This window comes from Podarcis liolepis, assembly GCF_965112155.1.
Source record: "Podarcis liolepis genome assembly, chromosome: 5".
In the NCBI taxonomy this organism is placed as follows: Eukaryota; Metazoa; Chordata; class Lepidosauria; order Squamata; family Lacertidae; genus Podarcis; species Podarcis liolepis.
The window spans coordinates 63,677,893-63,694,598 of NC_139556.1; the positions used below are offsets into that span (position 1 = coordinate 63,677,893).

The following is a 16,706-nucleotide window of genomic DNA, read 5'->3' on the forward strand; positions in this document are numbered from 1 at the left end:
CGTCACAACATCACACGTGATGTTGCCCCCAACCCCCAATTGCCTGCGTAAGCTGGTGCCTCTGGTATAGACAATACTGACTAGATGGACCTATGGCCTGACTCGGTATAAGGCAGCTTACTATGTTCCCTCAGTACAGTGCTACCTCTGGTTACGTACTTAATTCGTTCCGGAGGTCCGTTCTTAACCTGAAACTGTTCTTAACTTGAAGCACCACTTTAGCTAATGGGGCCTCCTGCTGCTGCCGCCGCATGATTTCTGTTCTCATCCTGAAGCAAAGTTCTTAACCCGAGGTACTATTTCTGGGTTAGCGGAGTCTGTAACCTGAAGCGTATGTAACCTAAAGTGTATGTAACCCAAGGTACCACTGTACACCACTGTACTGAATATCAGGAGGGTCTTAGACTTTGCCGCAGCTAATTGTTGAGAGGGGAGAAATAGTTTAATCCTCCACAAATACAAGCTGTTGCTGGTAGTGGGGAAATTGTGCAAATGATTCTTGCCCTTGTCCCGGACATGTTGGAGGATTTCAGCATGTTGGTCAAGGCTGATATTAGAGGGAAATCTCAGGACCTTCTGGCTTTTGTGAGAATTATGAATTATTCCATAAAATAAATGGACTGACATACAGGTATGTGACAGAACACTCATTAAGTTGTGAATGTGTGCTTCAATGATAGGGAAGGGTGAATCTGACCATGTTGGTTGTTCCCAGCTTTTTATTTTTCACCGTCTTGTTACATTCTCCACATTTCCATATCATTTGTGGCTTTTTAAAAAAAGTTCTCATGAAAATTCAGCATCTCATATTTTGCATGCAATTTCTCCTAATATGATGTTATTTCCATGAATATATTTTTATACACAATTTACCCTAGTATATGCATTTTGTACACAGCAGGAGAACTCCCTGCAAAATTCAGAGAAGTGTGAATTTTTGAAGGACAACTGTATTTTGAAAAGAGCAGATTCTGCAGGTTTGCCTTTAAATGTGAATTGAATTTGTTCCCTGTCCAGTGACTGAGGGTGTGTTGAGAAGACGCTATTGTCAAGATCAAACTATAACCTTGTGAAAACATAGGTCCCTACCGTTCAATGGCCCTGTTAGCAATGTATGGACTCTCTTTCACCCCTGCTCCCAACCATGCCTGCTTGAAAATTTGGAGGATTGGTAAGAGGCCTTTAACTTCTTGTGGTCCCTTTGTGTAAGCTCCTTATATTTCTAGCCAGCTAATTTTTATGTATAGCGCAACATGGCTGGCATACATGAACATTAATTAGTATACAGCATTAGCAAATGAGCCAACATCTGCCTTCTGTGATGAACCTACCACCCACTTTTTGGGCAAAACTGCTTGTATATGGCTTGCCTGGGAGCTGCTTAATTACAGTATTAGAATTTGAGGTATCAGCTTTGCCTTGTTTTTAACCAATTAGTTTCAGCTGGTGCACTTAGAGGGCTATCTGAACAGCCACTTATGAACCAGTTCCAGAATGTCCCTCCTACTGGTTGGGGTAAACAATGCATTTCTAAGAGTAAGTGCCAGGCAGCCTCAAATGGATAGTGGATCCATGTATCCACTGTCTTGTTCAAAAAGCCATATCATTATATAAATTCAGCAGCCATTTCATGTCTTCTCTCCAACTTTCCTTCTTGGGGGAGGTTGTGTTGGAATTAGAGCTCACCAGGTTACTGTTCGCATTTTAGATCTGGGCCCAAACATGGCTTGTGGGTTTGGTTGATGATGCCCACCTGCCCTGCTAGATCAGACTAAGGCCTGTGCAGCCCAACCTTCTGTTCTCGCAGTGGCCTACAAGATGCTTATAGGAAGCCCACAAGCAAGACATGCATACAGTTGCACTCTCTCTTTTAGACTAGTCTCTTGCTTTCAGTTCTCTGAACCATGAAGCCCTGGTGACTTGTCTGCAAGAACTGGCAGGTGTTTATAAAGTCACTCTTGATTTGAGAGGTTCCACAGTTATTCTTGGTAGAAACATCTCAGGGTTGCTGAAAGGCTGAAGACTCATCCTCTCCCAGCAATTCCCCAGGGAAACTCAAGAGGCCCCATCTTATCCCTTCTCCTGTTCAATGAATGTATGAGGCTGCCAGGCAAGACCAGACATGGGTGAGAGCTTTGACAAAGAGGTTCCATAGTGTGCTTTGATTTTCAAGCAAAGGTGCCATTGTGGGTATGGACATAGGCAGATCAGTAGAATTCATGTAAAATCTGAAGTTTCCCGGCAGATAGCAAAGACTCTGTGCATTATTTAGACATGTGTTCTAAACAGTGGTTCCACAGCATGGAATAAAACTAGCTTTAAAAATGCTGGGGAGAATTTTGGCAAAGTATATTCAGTATTATCTCTGAGATAGTACAGCAACCTATCCAAGCCTGATCTGTCATTGACTCTCCTGTCAGTCACTTAAGAACCCCATAAAAATATTTTCCACAGGGAATTCACCCTTCTGTTTAATCGCTGCTACCAGAATGGAGGTTGCAAAGTGTGTGTGTGTGCCTGTATGTTTGTGTATGTGTGAAACGCCACAGTCACTATAGATTGCTCACAGTTTTTATAGGAAACAGCACTGTACAGCAACAGACCAATTCAGTCCCTGAGACAGTGATCCGAAACAAGCATAAAGCAGAACACCAGATTTAGTTCATCATAGCACCTGTAATATTTCATTCTGATTGAAGGAATTAGGCCATACCTAGAGGCAGGGAAGCTCAAAACCTTGGGATAGTCTCTTTTCTGCAATTCAGTCTGAAGTCTCCATTGTCTGTTGACAAGAGCATAATGTCCAATTATTCAGAGAAAATGCGCAGAGCATCTTGCTGTGGCTGTCACAAGATTTAATAGACAAGATATGCCTATGTGCATATGTAAGTGATGTGTGCATGTGTACACACACACACACACACACACACACACAGCAGATACTTTTAAAGGAAGATTTTAGAATATTTTTGGTATTTTATTTTAACAAAATATTTACAGAAGCGTTCTGACGCTGAATAACTATTCTGGTACGAAACACCTTTTAAACGTAGAAAACAGGCTTTGCAAATTTCTACACAGTGGGACATTAACACAGGCATGGCAATAACCATTTGGCCACAAGAGGGCGTTCAGACCTTTGCCCATATATGGCGAACTGTCATCCATCCAGCAAAGTACCATGTGTTATATAATGTATTTATCACCTAGCCCAGATTATACATGGCTTCCTTGGGGAGAAGGGTGGGGTGGGGGCAGACTGCTGTGAGATTAAACCATTATTCCAGGGGTGGTATAATGGATGTAATGCATCCAACAGCCTTGCTCATTCTGTGCTTAGATTTTGCTTTGGTTCTTTGGTAGAAATGGTGTTGCCAAGTGTTAGGCTTCGTCCTGTAACTGTCCTTTGTGGGGGTATAAGGACTTTTTTTAAAAAAGGTATTCATTATTACTATTATTATTACAGTTAAAGTGAATATAATCAAAACTAAAAGGGGGAAGGGGGTGGGGAAAGGCTCCATCAGAGTCTGCTGGGATGGGAACTTCATGCAAACAATTCCAGGTACAGACCCCCAGTATCTAAGTGTTTATTCTCTTCTTTCCACCTGCTGAAGGTAGCTTTTTTTTTCATATGTTGCAATAGTAGATAAGTCTTCTGACAGCTAAGCAATGGGGAGGGGGATATAGGATAGAGGTAGCAGCAGTTAGATCATCAATTAACAAATTATAATGTCTGCACATTAAACCTTTGTTACAGGCAGAGGAGCTGGCTAAGCTGCATATGTCCCATACAATTAAAGCACACACACACACCCTGAACCCTGGGAACTGTAGTTTGCCCCAGAGAGCTGCAGTCTCTAGCACCCTTAGCAAACTACAGTTTTCAGGATTCTGTTGAGGTGCTTTGAATGTGCTTTAAATGTATGCTGTGAACACAGCCAACTGTTCTTTTTCTGGCCACCTGGCAATCTTGGGCAGAAATGGAATTTTGACTTTTGTATTTTTTGCAATGCTGTACCTGTCTGTGTCTAATCAGAAGTAAGCTCCACTGAATTTAGTGGGATTTAATCCCAGGCAAGTGAGTATAGAATTGCAACATCAAGCTGCTGGCATAATCTGTTGAGTGTTAAATTGTTATTCATTTTTGCTTTTTGTTTCTGCTTTGATTTGTTAGGATTTTATAGCATTCTGCTTTTTTATTGAGAATGCCCTGGGAACCATTGGTTGTAAGGCCAGTAAAATATGTGAAATAAATAAATAAATAGAATAGGGGGTGTAGATCTAGCAGCTCTTTTATAACAGTTCTCCTGGCAGAGAATGTAGGGCTCAAACATTGCCTTTCAAAATATATGAATGTAATAAGGAACAACGGGGGAATAAACTGTCAAACACTGAGAAACCCAGTAAGTGATGTTGATTGATGTACACTCAGACTTATCCCACATGGAACAATTAGTCTTATGTGTGGCATGAAATGGCTCCCTGTGCAGCAATCATGCTTCTTCATGTTGCAGAAAAGCAAATACATTCCCTTCTCCTGAACTTCTACTTAAGCATGTGTTATTTTAAACCATTCCGGGGAGAGTTGCCAGATCAGAAATGTAGAAGGAACACTTTGAAAAAACAACAGTAGGATCCCCTTTCCCCACTGTCTTTGGCACCGAATGAAACCTTATCTCATTTCCAACCTTTAAATCCTTGTAGCCGAGATGTTCCGCAGTTTGTCTTCTCATTGCCTCTAGCATGCGCCTGTACTTTACTCCAATTAAAACCCAATTAGCAGGATATCCTCTGCTTCCAGGTACGGGTGGTGGTGGTGGGGTCATGGCAGTTGGAGCGCTCCATGCACTCAGTGCCTTTGCCTGCCCTCTCATTCCATAGGGAAGCGGGTGCCAGACCTCCGGGCAATCCGCAGGTGAGAGCCCATTCCTCTCCCACCCAGAGGAATTCAAAAAATGAGTTTCCCCATCGTTCTTTGTTTATCTCTGTCTGTTTCTCCCTGCAATGTTGAGGGAGACCTCCATTCCTGGCGCAGGCAGAACAGGAAGCCCAGAGAAGGGTAAAATTTGAAGGATGGCTACGCTTTTCAGTTCATCTGTTGTTTCATACCTAACCCCAAGCCATGAAAGGTCTTAAAAGCCACATCCAATATCTTGAATTGGAATCCACACTGGACCGAGAGCCAGAGAGGATGATAAAACACTGGCATGAGGTGCTCAATATCCAGTGGGGAAAGGCAGGAAATGGAGCGAACTTATTTTCCATCACCTGCATCCTCCATTTCATTTTAAAAAGAAAAAACAGTCGTTTAGTCGTGTCATGGACCAGAGCACGCCAGGCACTTCTGTCTTCCACTGCCTCCCGCAGTTTAGTCAAACTCATGCTGGTAGCTTCAAGAACACTGTCCAACCATCTTGTCCTCTGTCGTCCCCTTCTCCTTGTGCCCTCCATCTTTCCCAACATCAGGGTCTTTTCCAGGGAGTCTTTTCTTCTCATGAGGTGGCCAAAGTATTGGAGCCTCAGCTTCACGATCTGTCCTTCCAGTGAGAACTCAGGGCTGATTTCCTTAAGAATGGATAGGTTGGATCTTCTTGCAGTCCATGGGACTCTCAAGAGTCTCCTCCAGCACCATAACTCAAAAGCATCAATTCTTCGGCGATCAGCCTTCTTTATGGTCCAGCTCTCACTTCCATACATCACTACTGGGAAAACCATAGCTTTAACTTTACCCACCCCTTTATATGTGAACATGGCAAACATGTAAATCTTATAAAAAGCATTGTTGAACCTGGCTATGCAATTCTGTGCCAACAAGGAGAGGCTGATGATCAGACTGGAGGAAGGAAGCACATCAGGGTCCTCTAGAATACTTTCTCTAGTCTGTGGTTGTTCCTTTCCATTGGCCGTGATGACTGTGGCTGATGGGAGTTGGAGTCCAAAATGTTTGGAGAGCTCCAGGTTCAGGAAAACTGTTCTATAAGGTTGTTGCCTTTGCACCACATCCTTTGTTTGGTTGCTGTTGGCTGCTACACTCCCCAGCTGCAGAGCAAAAAGAAGACTTAAGGACTACTGGTCAACATATGCACAATATGTTGGTGCTCAAAGTCAGATATTACAAGGGGATGATGCACACAGGACTCTGTAAATATCTAGGTTGGTCACTGGATCCTTCATTTTTTCTCAAGCAGGAAAAAAATGGCTTATTTATAAACCTAGGTCTTTTGAACAAAGCATTGATGCTGCTTCTATGAGAAGCTTAGCTGAGCAAAATCCATAGTTACATGTAAAAGATTCCTCCTCTCTCTTTTTATGCCCAAAGAGATGTTCCATTGGGATTAACTAATTCTAAAAAGAGGAAGGCATTTTAAAATGTATTGGGAGCAATTAGAGCACTAATGTGCATCTGTAATGGATAGCTTGAATAAAACAAGTGAAGTGGTTCTGTTAATGGCTAGCATTTCCAATTGGGATAATTTCCTTTGTTCTTCTGTTCTTTTCATATGAATTGGAATGTTCGCTTAGTCTAAGGCAGCCTTTCCCAATCTTGGGGCACCAGATGTTACTGAACTACAGTTCCCACCTTCCTCAGCCAACAGGGCCAGTGGTCAGCAGTGATGGGAGTTGTAGGGTATTTACTCACTCTTCGGAGTAATCTTTGATGGTTTTACAGAATTTTTTTCTGTTCTGAATTTTGGAATGTTAATTTGGAAGTTTCAATGTCTCCTATAGACCTCAGGGACCCAAGTAAGAGACCCTGGAGCTTGGAAAGATTGAATTGATTGTAAAAAAGAGGAGCCATTAATATATAGACTGGAATACCAATATAGCAGGAATTTCTGTTAATTAGCTGCACTGTCTAAAATGAACAGAGCTACTAAATAGCTTTCCCATTTGTTTTAATGGAGTTTGCACATAACATGTTCCCTGGAACTCTAATTGGATTGTGGTCTGAGGATCCAATTTGGCATTCAAATATGAATATGAGCTTCAAAAGAGTCTAGTGGGGTGTATTAAAGTTTTGGACTTTGGCAAGGGTGATCATAGTTCAAATTCTCACTAAGTCACAGTGACTTTGGTTCAGCCACACTCTTTCAGCTTACCCTACCTTACAGTGCTTCTGTGTTGATATAACAGGGGTTGCGATGAGCAATTTTGCAAACATGAGAAATCGTTGGGGGTATCCCTTACACACCACAACCACACATGCAGCCCAACCATGTGTGTATGCACGCGCACACACACACACACACACACCACCATAGCTGTCAAGTGTCCCTTATTTGGCGGGACAGTCCCTTATCCCAGCGCCGTGTCCCGCTGCTGTCCCTTATTCATGATGTCCCTTAAATTTCCTGGGTTTCATGCTCACCCGGCTCAGGAGGGAAGCAGCAGCTCGGGGTCCTCCGCAGCGAGAGAGAGAGCACGCATGAGCTGCCGCATCTCCATCTCTCCCTTTTCCCCCTCAGGGGCGCGTTGTGAGGAGACGGGTGGCGGCGGGCGGGCAGGCAGCCCCACTCTTGCAAGACTTCTGCCGCGCTGCCAGGGGAAGCCAGAGGCAGCAGAGGCGGCAGCGGCTGAGGACGCAGTCTGAGGGAGGAGGAAGAGGAGGGGATGGGGAGGGACACAGAAGGGTGGCACTTCAGCGGCTGCTGCAGCACTGCAACCACCTCATGGCGGGCTCTGTTTATATATTTTTATTGATTTTCCAATATAAAATTATACAAAGAAAACACACAATTTATCATCAACATCATCTTTTTGGACTCCCATCAACTTGTCTGATAATTCTCCGTCTTGATCACTTCTTTCACATTCCCTAATTAATATTGCACTATAATAATAGCTTAATCCAGTGTTTCCCAACCACTGTTCCGTGGCACACTAGTGTGCCGCGTGATGTTGCCTGGTGTGCCGCGGGAAAAATTAAAAAATTCGAAAGATTTTTTTTTTAAAAAAAGTAAAATTTTCGATTGGGGCGCCGTCACTAGATGACCCCTGGGGTTCCCTCCCTCCCTCCCGCTCTGCGCCTCCCTCCTCCTCCTCCTCCTCCTCCGGGGAGGCCCTTCCTGGCTCTCGGCCAAGGCTTGGCGGCTGCCACTCACTCACTCGCTCGCCCACCCGTCCCTCCATCCCTGCACCCGGCCTCTCCCCCTCCGTCCCCGGCGCGGGGGCTGCCGGGATCCGTAGTCCCCTCGCCCTTGGGCTCCGCGCCCGCGCGGGGTGCACAAACTACGTTTCCCAGCGTGGCCTGGCGGGCCGGGCGTTTTGTTTGAAGCGCTCTTCTCCTGGCCATGGAATGAGCGCAGTGGCAGCGGCCGGGCGGGCAGGGGCTCTTCTGCGCAGACCCCGCGCAGCCTGCCTGCGCCCCCGCGGAGATCGGGCGGCAGGATGGAGCCCGGGGATCCCTGCGGAGGCGGAGCGGCGGAGGCGGAGGCTGCCCCCCAGGTAGGGCTGCGTCGGGGGTTTTTTATTTTTGCAATGCTGCATCCGCGCCGGAGGGGACGCATCGGACCGCGGGGAGACCCCTTGGCGGGCGTGCAAGGCAATGCATGCGTGCAGGCATTGCATGGAGTGCAGTGCAATGCAATGGCAACGCGGCGCCCTGCATGCATGCATGCAACTTCCACCGGCGCTCCGGACTTGGCAGGTGAGGGGGGTCCCCAGTGGGCGGCAGAGAGAGCCGGGAGGGCGAAGGGGAGCCGGGGGGGAGCAGCACTGCTCCCCGAGCCGAGCCCGGGGGGAAACTTCGGCGTCGTTGCACCGGGTGTTGGAAGCGGAGGCTGGCGGGGGCCCCTCACCTGCAAAACCTGGTCGCCTCTCATATATTTCATGCATTGCATTCATCGCCCGCTTTCTCCTCCAAGGAGCTCCCGGGGGCGCGCATGGTTCTCCCCGTGTTATCCTCGCAACAACAGCCCTGCGAGGTGGGTCAGGCGAGTGGCCCAAGGGAGCACCCAGGGATTGTCCTGGCCAGGTGGGGTGATTTGAACCCTGCTCTCTGCCCGGTCTTCGTCCTCATTTAGCCCCCACATGTACATGACTGTGCATGACTGAGGTTTTCCCCCCTCGTCTTGGCTATGGTGTGAGTCTGTGCTGTTAATTAATGGGGTTCTGCCTTCGGAGAAGATGAGCCAGCCCTCAAGGAGGTGATTATGTAATTTGCTAGCAATTCATGTCCCTCCCAGCGTGACGCTGCGCGCTGACGTCACGGGGCTGTAATGGTGGTGTGCCTCGAGATTTTTTTCATGAAACAAGTGTGCCTTTGCCCAAAAAAGGTTGGGAAACACTGGCTTAATCTACCTTATTTTTTATACAATATTTCTACTATTCATTTTTCACAGAACTTCCCGAAAACCTACAAACGTTGTCTGATCATTACATATACTTTTCATATAGTCTGTAAATTTAGTCCAGTCTTCAGTAAATTTCTGGTCTCGCTGGTTCCGGATCCTTCCTGTTAATTTATCGAGTTCTGCATATTCCATTAGTTTCATTCTCCACTCTTCAATCGTAGGTAGTTCTTCTTGCTTCCATTTCTGGGCCATCATGCCGGGCTCATGGGCGGTGTGGGCGAGAGTCTCTCTCCCTCCCCCCCCTCTCGGGCGGGGAAGGGCCGATGGAACTCCTCGCGCCAGGACAACAGCAGCCCCGACATGCTGCTTAGCATACCCTCCAACCAGTGCAGCATCTTAATGTAGTGATTTCCCCCTCTGCATCCCTTTCATAACACTATTTTTATAAATCATTTGTCCATCCATAGTTCAAATTTTTACTACAGGTTTTCTGTCAATCCTACCAATGTATGTAACTCTTTACAATAGCTTTTCAAATAAATTATAAACTTTCCCCATTCTTTATTAAAGAGGTCCTCTTCCTGGTTTCTAATTCTGCCTGTAAACTTTGCCATCTCGACGTCGTTCATCAGTTTTGTCTGCCACTCTTCTTTGGTTGGAGTTGTAGACCCTTAGGATCATCGAGTCGAACCCCCTGCAAAACACAGTCAGTCGCAGCAAAAGCAGTATGGCTCCATCAGTGCCAGATTTCTGTATAAGTTAAGCAAAATCCCTTATTTTGCCTGCTGATCCCTTATTTTCGAGGCTGCTGGTCCCTTATTTCCAAATCTGTAACTTGACAGCTATGCACCCCGCTCTTTCCTCCACCCCCCGTGAGCATTTAGGCTTGAAAAAATTGTCAGAATCCCCCCCCCAAGCCTGGGGAATAGGGGGATGTGTGCTCTTCCTGGAAAGTAAAGTTGGGGAAGCAAAAGTTAACTTTTCTTCCCCAGCTACAATCTACAGGATGATGCTTCCTGCTCTCTCCTCTGCTTGCCTGCAAAAATCAGGCTTGGGGAAAAAACTTCTATTGTAGCCAGTAAAAATTCAAGCTGAAACTGCGGGGGGGGGGGGGTTACTGCAGGCGGTCACAACTGGAGAGGATTTGTTAACCATTCCCTCTCTAGTTGTGACCCCTCCTTCTGAATCTCTTCCCACACTATATGTTCCAAATGCAGTTCCAAATTCAATTCAACGCAGTTCCAAATTCAATTCAACACAGTTCCAAATTCTACCATTTTAAAATTGAGGATGCAGAGTTCCACACATTTTGGCTCTCTGTGTTAGTCAACCATTATTTATGGTCACCATTGACCCCTCTCCTACTTTGAGTCATCCAGAACACACAAGAAGACTTGGGGAAGCATCTTGGTCCATCCTTCATCTCGCTTCAGAATTTGAAAACATTTGGAAGCAACAAGAGAGATTCTGGTTCCCCTCTGAATGTTGACGATGCACAGTGCAAAACGAACATCTTCAGATGTTCTCTGCATGTGCCAGAAAAATCAGGGGAGGAATGGGGGGTCTGTTGCTGTGTCACCAGTCATGTAGTGAGAGACCCAGAGAATGCTGGCAGAGATGCAAAGGGATTTCGCAGTGTCCTTGACATTCACAGGCAAATGCACACTGAAAATAACAATGATTTTTTATTGTTGTTGTTGTAGTTGCTGCTGCTACTACTACTACTACTGTTCAGTTTATTACTTGCCCTTCATCAATAGGTGCCAACTAGACATATGAGGATTCCTGCACATACACTTGAGTAGCACTCCAGCAACGGAGTCGCTTGCCTTCTGAAAGGCTCATCCATCCACATTCATCAGCTACTCCATTAAAGAGATGAAGTGAGTCTGAATCCCCTTGCCTTGTTCATAAAAGGAAACAAGCAGCTAGAGTTTACAGAGATTCAACAATTTCCTTTGGAAGACCACCGACAGCATAAATCATCCCCCGTCAACAAGTTACCTTTCCTGCAAAAGAGCAATGCTGAATGCTGTAATTAGCCCTAAACTGTTACTTAAGCTGCTGAAAAGCAGCTTGGGCTTTCTGCTGTGGGCCTGACTCCCCACTTGCTTCATTGGCATAAATCAGGAATGAGTCATTTGGAGTTGCAGCGGCATGGAAGCCAAGCGAGTGAGGGCAGAATCAAGCCCTTCAACGTCAATTTGTTCCTCTGTTGCTCTTACATTATGGTAGTTCCAATGATTTTTTTCCCCACTTATAAAAATGCAAATAAGATGCGTGGGTGCACTAATAAAGGGATTCAGAAATAATCTGGAACGTAATATAATGACAGCACATTGAACAATGAAGCACTCATTTGGAATACTGTGTTCCGTTTGTTAGTGTCACCTCTTATGAAAAAGGTATTGGTAGCTCCCAAAAGAAAGAAGTGGGCAGGGGTATGGATGTAAAGTATTGATAAGCGTCTGGAAATAGAATAGTAACCTATTTAGAGACATAAAGCTATTTAGATCTATAATACTGTTTAGATCTATAATGCACCATATCCCTCAAGTTGCATTGACATATTTGGATTTTTATTGGAACCTTTCAATGCTACAGATTTCTGGATCTAAGAGATAACCCTTACATATATTTACTCTGGTTGTATTATTGTGATGGCCATGTTTTCCAGACTGTTGTAGCACAACAGTCCCACACAGAGCTACAGTTGCCAGAGCTGTTTAACAATCCATCCCTCTTCCCATGGAATTCTGGGAAATGTAACTTTGTGAGGGGATTGTTTCCTAACAATTCTCAGCACTACAGTTCCCAGGATACTTTGGGGGAAGCTATAGGCATTTAAAGTGCCATGCTACTGCTTCAAATGTATAGTAGGGCTCAAGAGGCACAGGTGGGTGGCTCCAGATGGGTGCTTTTTGTGTGGGATCAGTACCACTCACCCATGCAAAATGCTGATACCCCCCACTTCAGTTTAATCTGGGTTTACGATTGCTGTGGAAAATCCACAAAGCGAAAACAATGTGTTGTCAACAACCTGCTAGTTGCATCTGAATGACTCAGTTGTGATATTAAAACCTCCATTTGGAAGCATGCAAAAGAGCGAAGCACTGAATAAACCTCGACTTTAGCTCAGTTGCAATGATGCTTACTCAACTTCATGCCCCTATTCATAAAATGATTTTTTTTTAAATAAAAAAAGCAAAAATCCTAAATTTAAAGGAAGGCCTGACCATTTAAACAATCTAATTGCATAACTGTCACATGGCATAACATTAAGTGGCTTTTAGCCAACACTTTGCCACACCATAAAGCTCTTTACTGTTTGACTCAGTCATTTTGCAGCTGTCTCATGTCTGCACAAAGGTTTCAGGTCCTCACCCAGATATTTTTACTATGGGTGTTTGGCTTGACTAAGCCTTGTGGCTATACCTTCAAGCAGCACAAATGACAACTGGCATTGTGTTTGCATTAACGTGCCTGAATAAAAGAGATCTGTTGCTTTAAATAATGTTTGCTGTGACTCTGGAAACTAAGTAAACATTATCTTGGTAAAGCCTTGCATTCTAACACAGCAGGTTGGTGACAGAAGGTGCCGGGGCTGAAGGTCGCGGCTGTTTCAAGCAAGGATTTTCCCAGTCCAGGCCTCAGAACTTCACTGTAAGCTCCCTAAATCACTGTAAAGACGGGGCAGAATTTGTGACTGCGCTGAACTGGTTACCCTGTTGGTAAAACTGCCAGGCTAAGAGAGTAAACCAATCGTACGACAATAGGTGAGTAGAACAACAACAAATGGAAGAAAGGTAAAGAATTATTTGTTCTGTGGGGGAAAAGAATCATGGGGCGGAAGATGGATAAAAGGATATAAATCTGGAAACCCTGGCAGAACATTTGGCAAGGTAAATGGGGCCACTGCATCTGATCGGGCACAGAAAGCCACTGGGAGTTATTCAAGCTGCAGGAATGTCAGATAAGCGGAGGGGGCACATCACTGGCAAAATTATAGTAACTGGGTCACCACGACAAGTAAGTAGAAGATCCAGTATTCACAAACTGGCCTGGATAGCACAGCTCACCAGTTCATACGAAGGAGGGACAAACATTCCTAAAGAAACATTCCAAGAAACAATCCGCCACATTAATGTAATTTTGAAGAGACAACAGGATGACAAGCAGTGACTGTTCTTGGGTGCTTTTCAGCACTTCTCTTTTTCAAAAGAAACAATTGTCCTTTTTGTTACAGAAATTATCTTTCCCATTAGGGAGCTACAGTATTGTTAGCCCAGCAATTGATCTTCAATTGCCTAGGATCCTGTATAATACTTAATGCAAATGCAAAAATGAGACGTTCCATCTTTTAAAAAAATATTCAGGGATTACTTGGGTTAAAATAAATCAAAAATGGTTTTGTTTCGTTTTTATCAAATGGGCAGTACTTTCAATATCTGAAAGCAGGAGGCTGATTTAGTATAAAAACAGAATTTTGAGAACATGGTTTTGAACCTGAGGCCAAAGCAGTCAGTTGAATCCAGATTAATTTTTGATATATGGGAGGAAATAGGCATACCTTCAGATTTTCCCCAAATGTTAGCACCTACCCTTCCTATTAAAGTCAATTTTATAGGTACAGAAGGCCATGCATGTTAACAATAACATGTTAACTGACAGAACAGACAATGACAAAGATATTTTGAGAACATAGTGTTCTGACAGCTCTATGAATAATAGGGATTTTTCAGTCCACGCCCATTAACATTGTTAAATAACCCAAAGCTAGGCATGAAGAAAGCCACGCCTTTGAAAAGCATTTGTCTGAAAGCAAAGCAATTTAAATTTTTTAAAAGGTCATTATTACTCAGATTGGAATTTTAAAATTGCACCTGCTTGGACAAGATCAGTTGCCAGCATCCTCTTAACTGTACCACTCATAAATCAAGATTGATTGATCAGGGCCACATAAAAAGGGTGCCCTTCCTTTGGGATCTTGCCTAAATTTTAAGCCCAAGTTATTTCCTCACAAATGCTTTTAAGTGGCTTGTCGGGACAGAGTTAAACCATCCTGGAAGCATTTTAGTTTCTCATACCTTATTATATTTTGTATATGCATTTTATTCTGTTGGGATGAAGTGTTTTGGGTTTTTTTAATCCAAATAATGAAATAAAAGGCCCACTACTATGCTGCTGCTTCCTTCTCCCTGCCCACCTGCCAGGTGCCATTTTATCACCCATTTCCTTCTCCCTGGCACATCTCTCTGTGGCTGTGTATACACCATACATTTAAAGCACATGACTTCCCCCACATGACTGTCATTTGTTAAGGCTGCTGGGAGATGAGGAATAAACTACAGTTCCCAGAATTCATTGAGGGAAGCCATGTATGGTGTGTACAGTCCCCCCTTCCATCCCCTTCTCACTCATCTCTTTTTCTCTCACCTTCCCCTGTCCTCCTCTCACCCCACTGTCTTCTGCCTGACCCCTTTCCTAAGCAATGTGCTATTTGCAGCAAGGTTTCATTGCGACAGATGAAATGCAATATCAGAGAGATGACACAGATCATAACGCGATGTAGTCTAAAGTCTTGTCACATTAACTCAGGCATAGGCAAACTCGGCTCTCCAGATGTTTTGGGACTACAATTCCCATCATCCCTAGCTAACAGGCCCAGTGGTCAGGGATGATGGGAGTTGTAGTCCCAAAACATCTGGAGAGCCGAGTTTGCCAATGCCTGCATTAACTGCTTCCTCTGGCATGGGTCAGCCTGCCTTAAAAGATCATCTGAAGGGGCTGTTTTGTGTGTGCTACTGCCTTCCAGGGAGAATCAGTGGTAGCTACAACAGGGAGGGACTTTTCCATTAATTGGAACCAGTAGTTAGAACTCTCTGCTATGGAAGATCAGTGTGGGGCAGCCCGTATTCAAGCTGGTGTTCCGTAATTGCTTGGAATTTTTTCTTTTTCAGCAAGCTTTTGCTGCTTATATTTCTATTTTAGTCTGGCTCTCTGTTGATTGTTTTGTTACACACAACCCCAATCTCCACGAGTAGTGCGCGATTTCCATAAAGTGGTGCAAGATTCTAAGAAAGACACACCTGTTCCAGATGCACATAAGAAATAAGTTAGTAAAGGCATTCAGAACAAAGCAGATCACAACACAATGACACTTTTTAACTCAACACAGCCCAGCAACAGTCTTTCCCTTTCTAGCAATTTCCAGTTCATCAAGAATTAATCAGCCTTCCTTCTACCTTCTTGGTGCATTCTCCAGCCAGATCTGCATTTCAAAAGCAGCTTTCAAACACACCAACAGCAATTCTAAAAAACCTTTAAACCGACAAAAACCATAAAGCACAGTGTTTCAAAATCCATTGCTAAGCCTTGCAGGAAGAATCCCTGCAGCAAAAGTAAACAGTCTCAGAAATCAGACCCAAACCTCTGCTTCTCCTCCACCAGGCAGCTGCCTGCATAGCTCTTTGTCCTGGGGCTTCTGTGTTTTCATTGAGTTCTCAGTCCAAGTAAATCAAACAGCTACACATAATTCCTTGTTGTGGAATCTTCACAAAGTTCAAGCAAATTACACAGCTACTTCTGGGCTCCACGTCAGTTTCTCCAGAACCTGTCTATTTCTCTTTGGCCTTCCCTTAGGTTGTGGGTTAGAAACTCTAAACTCACACCCCAGTCCCCAAACAGTTCCTGTAGCACAATTCCAGGACCAGATATCGTGTCTGTCGCAGTCGGCGTTTGGCGCCAGGATCTGGGGAGAGAGGTTGGGGCACTCTCAGGCACAGTGCACCCCCCAATAGCAGTTCACCCTCAAAAGTTCAGCACCGGAGGAGGGCTTGCAGACCTTCTCTTCTCGCCTCTTGACTTGACGTCCGCTACTCCACCCTCTGACATGGCTCAGTTTTGCCACCTTCCTCTGAGGCAAAGCGGAGATTGTGGTATCTTTATGATAAATGGTTTATTTTCACATATATACAACCTGAGCCTGCGATGGAGGGGCTGACAGCATTAACACTCAAGAGGGTCCTGTTTCTCCCATTGCTGCAGCAGCCTTGAATTCAAAAAGAAATACACCGTAACCCTCTGCCCCCCTCCAGCTTGCAGTACCACCTTTTCCTCCAGTCAACTGCAATCCTAAACTTTGCTTTGTCTCTGCTAACTGTCTCAGAGCTGAGGGAGTGACCCTCTCTCTGTCAGGGACAGAATTCCTCTTCACATCTTTCTTAATGGCTCATTACCGTATTTTTCGCCCCATAAGACGCACCGGCCCATAAGACGCACCTAGATTTTTGGGGGGGAAATAAAGGAAAAAAATTTTATTTCCCCCCCAGGTGCGCTGCGCTACACCAGGAGCTTGGGGCGTGCGGAGCTCAGCGCGCCCCAAGCTTCTGCGTGCAGGCAAGGTCTCCGCTA

The 16,706-nt window shown here is 44.8% G+C and overlaps 2 protein-coding genes across 7 annotated transcripts in view; one reads left to right on the top strand and one right to left on the bottom strand.

Annotated features, from left to right (window-relative positions):
- Positions 1 to 2,731, bottom strand: part of INPP5D (inositol polyphosphate-5-phosphatase D) — a 60,608-nt gene extending 57,877 nt beyond the window's left edge. Inside the window, exon 1 of the mRNA XM_083505646.1 lies at positions 2,714 to 2,731. The gene's annotated coding sequence lies outside the window, so the exon portion shown is untranslated. The remainder of the gene's footprint in view (positions 1 to 2,713) is intronic.
- A 10,131-nt stretch (positions 2,732 to 12,862) lies between these two features.
- NGEF (neuronal guanine nucleotide exchange factor) overlaps positions 12,863 to 16,706 on the top strand; it is a 63,392-nt gene continuing 59,548 nt past the window's right edge. For 4 of the 6 annotated variants that reach the window (XR_014526793.1, XR_014526794.1, XM_083505650.1 and 1 more), the window contains exon 1: positions 12,867 to 13,069. The gene's annotated coding sequence lies outside the window, so the exon portion shown is untranslated. Of the gene's footprint in view, positions 13,070 to 16,706 lie in introns of all 6 variants that reach the window. The other 2 variants (XM_083505651.1, XM_083505649.1) reach the window with 1 other exon arrangement.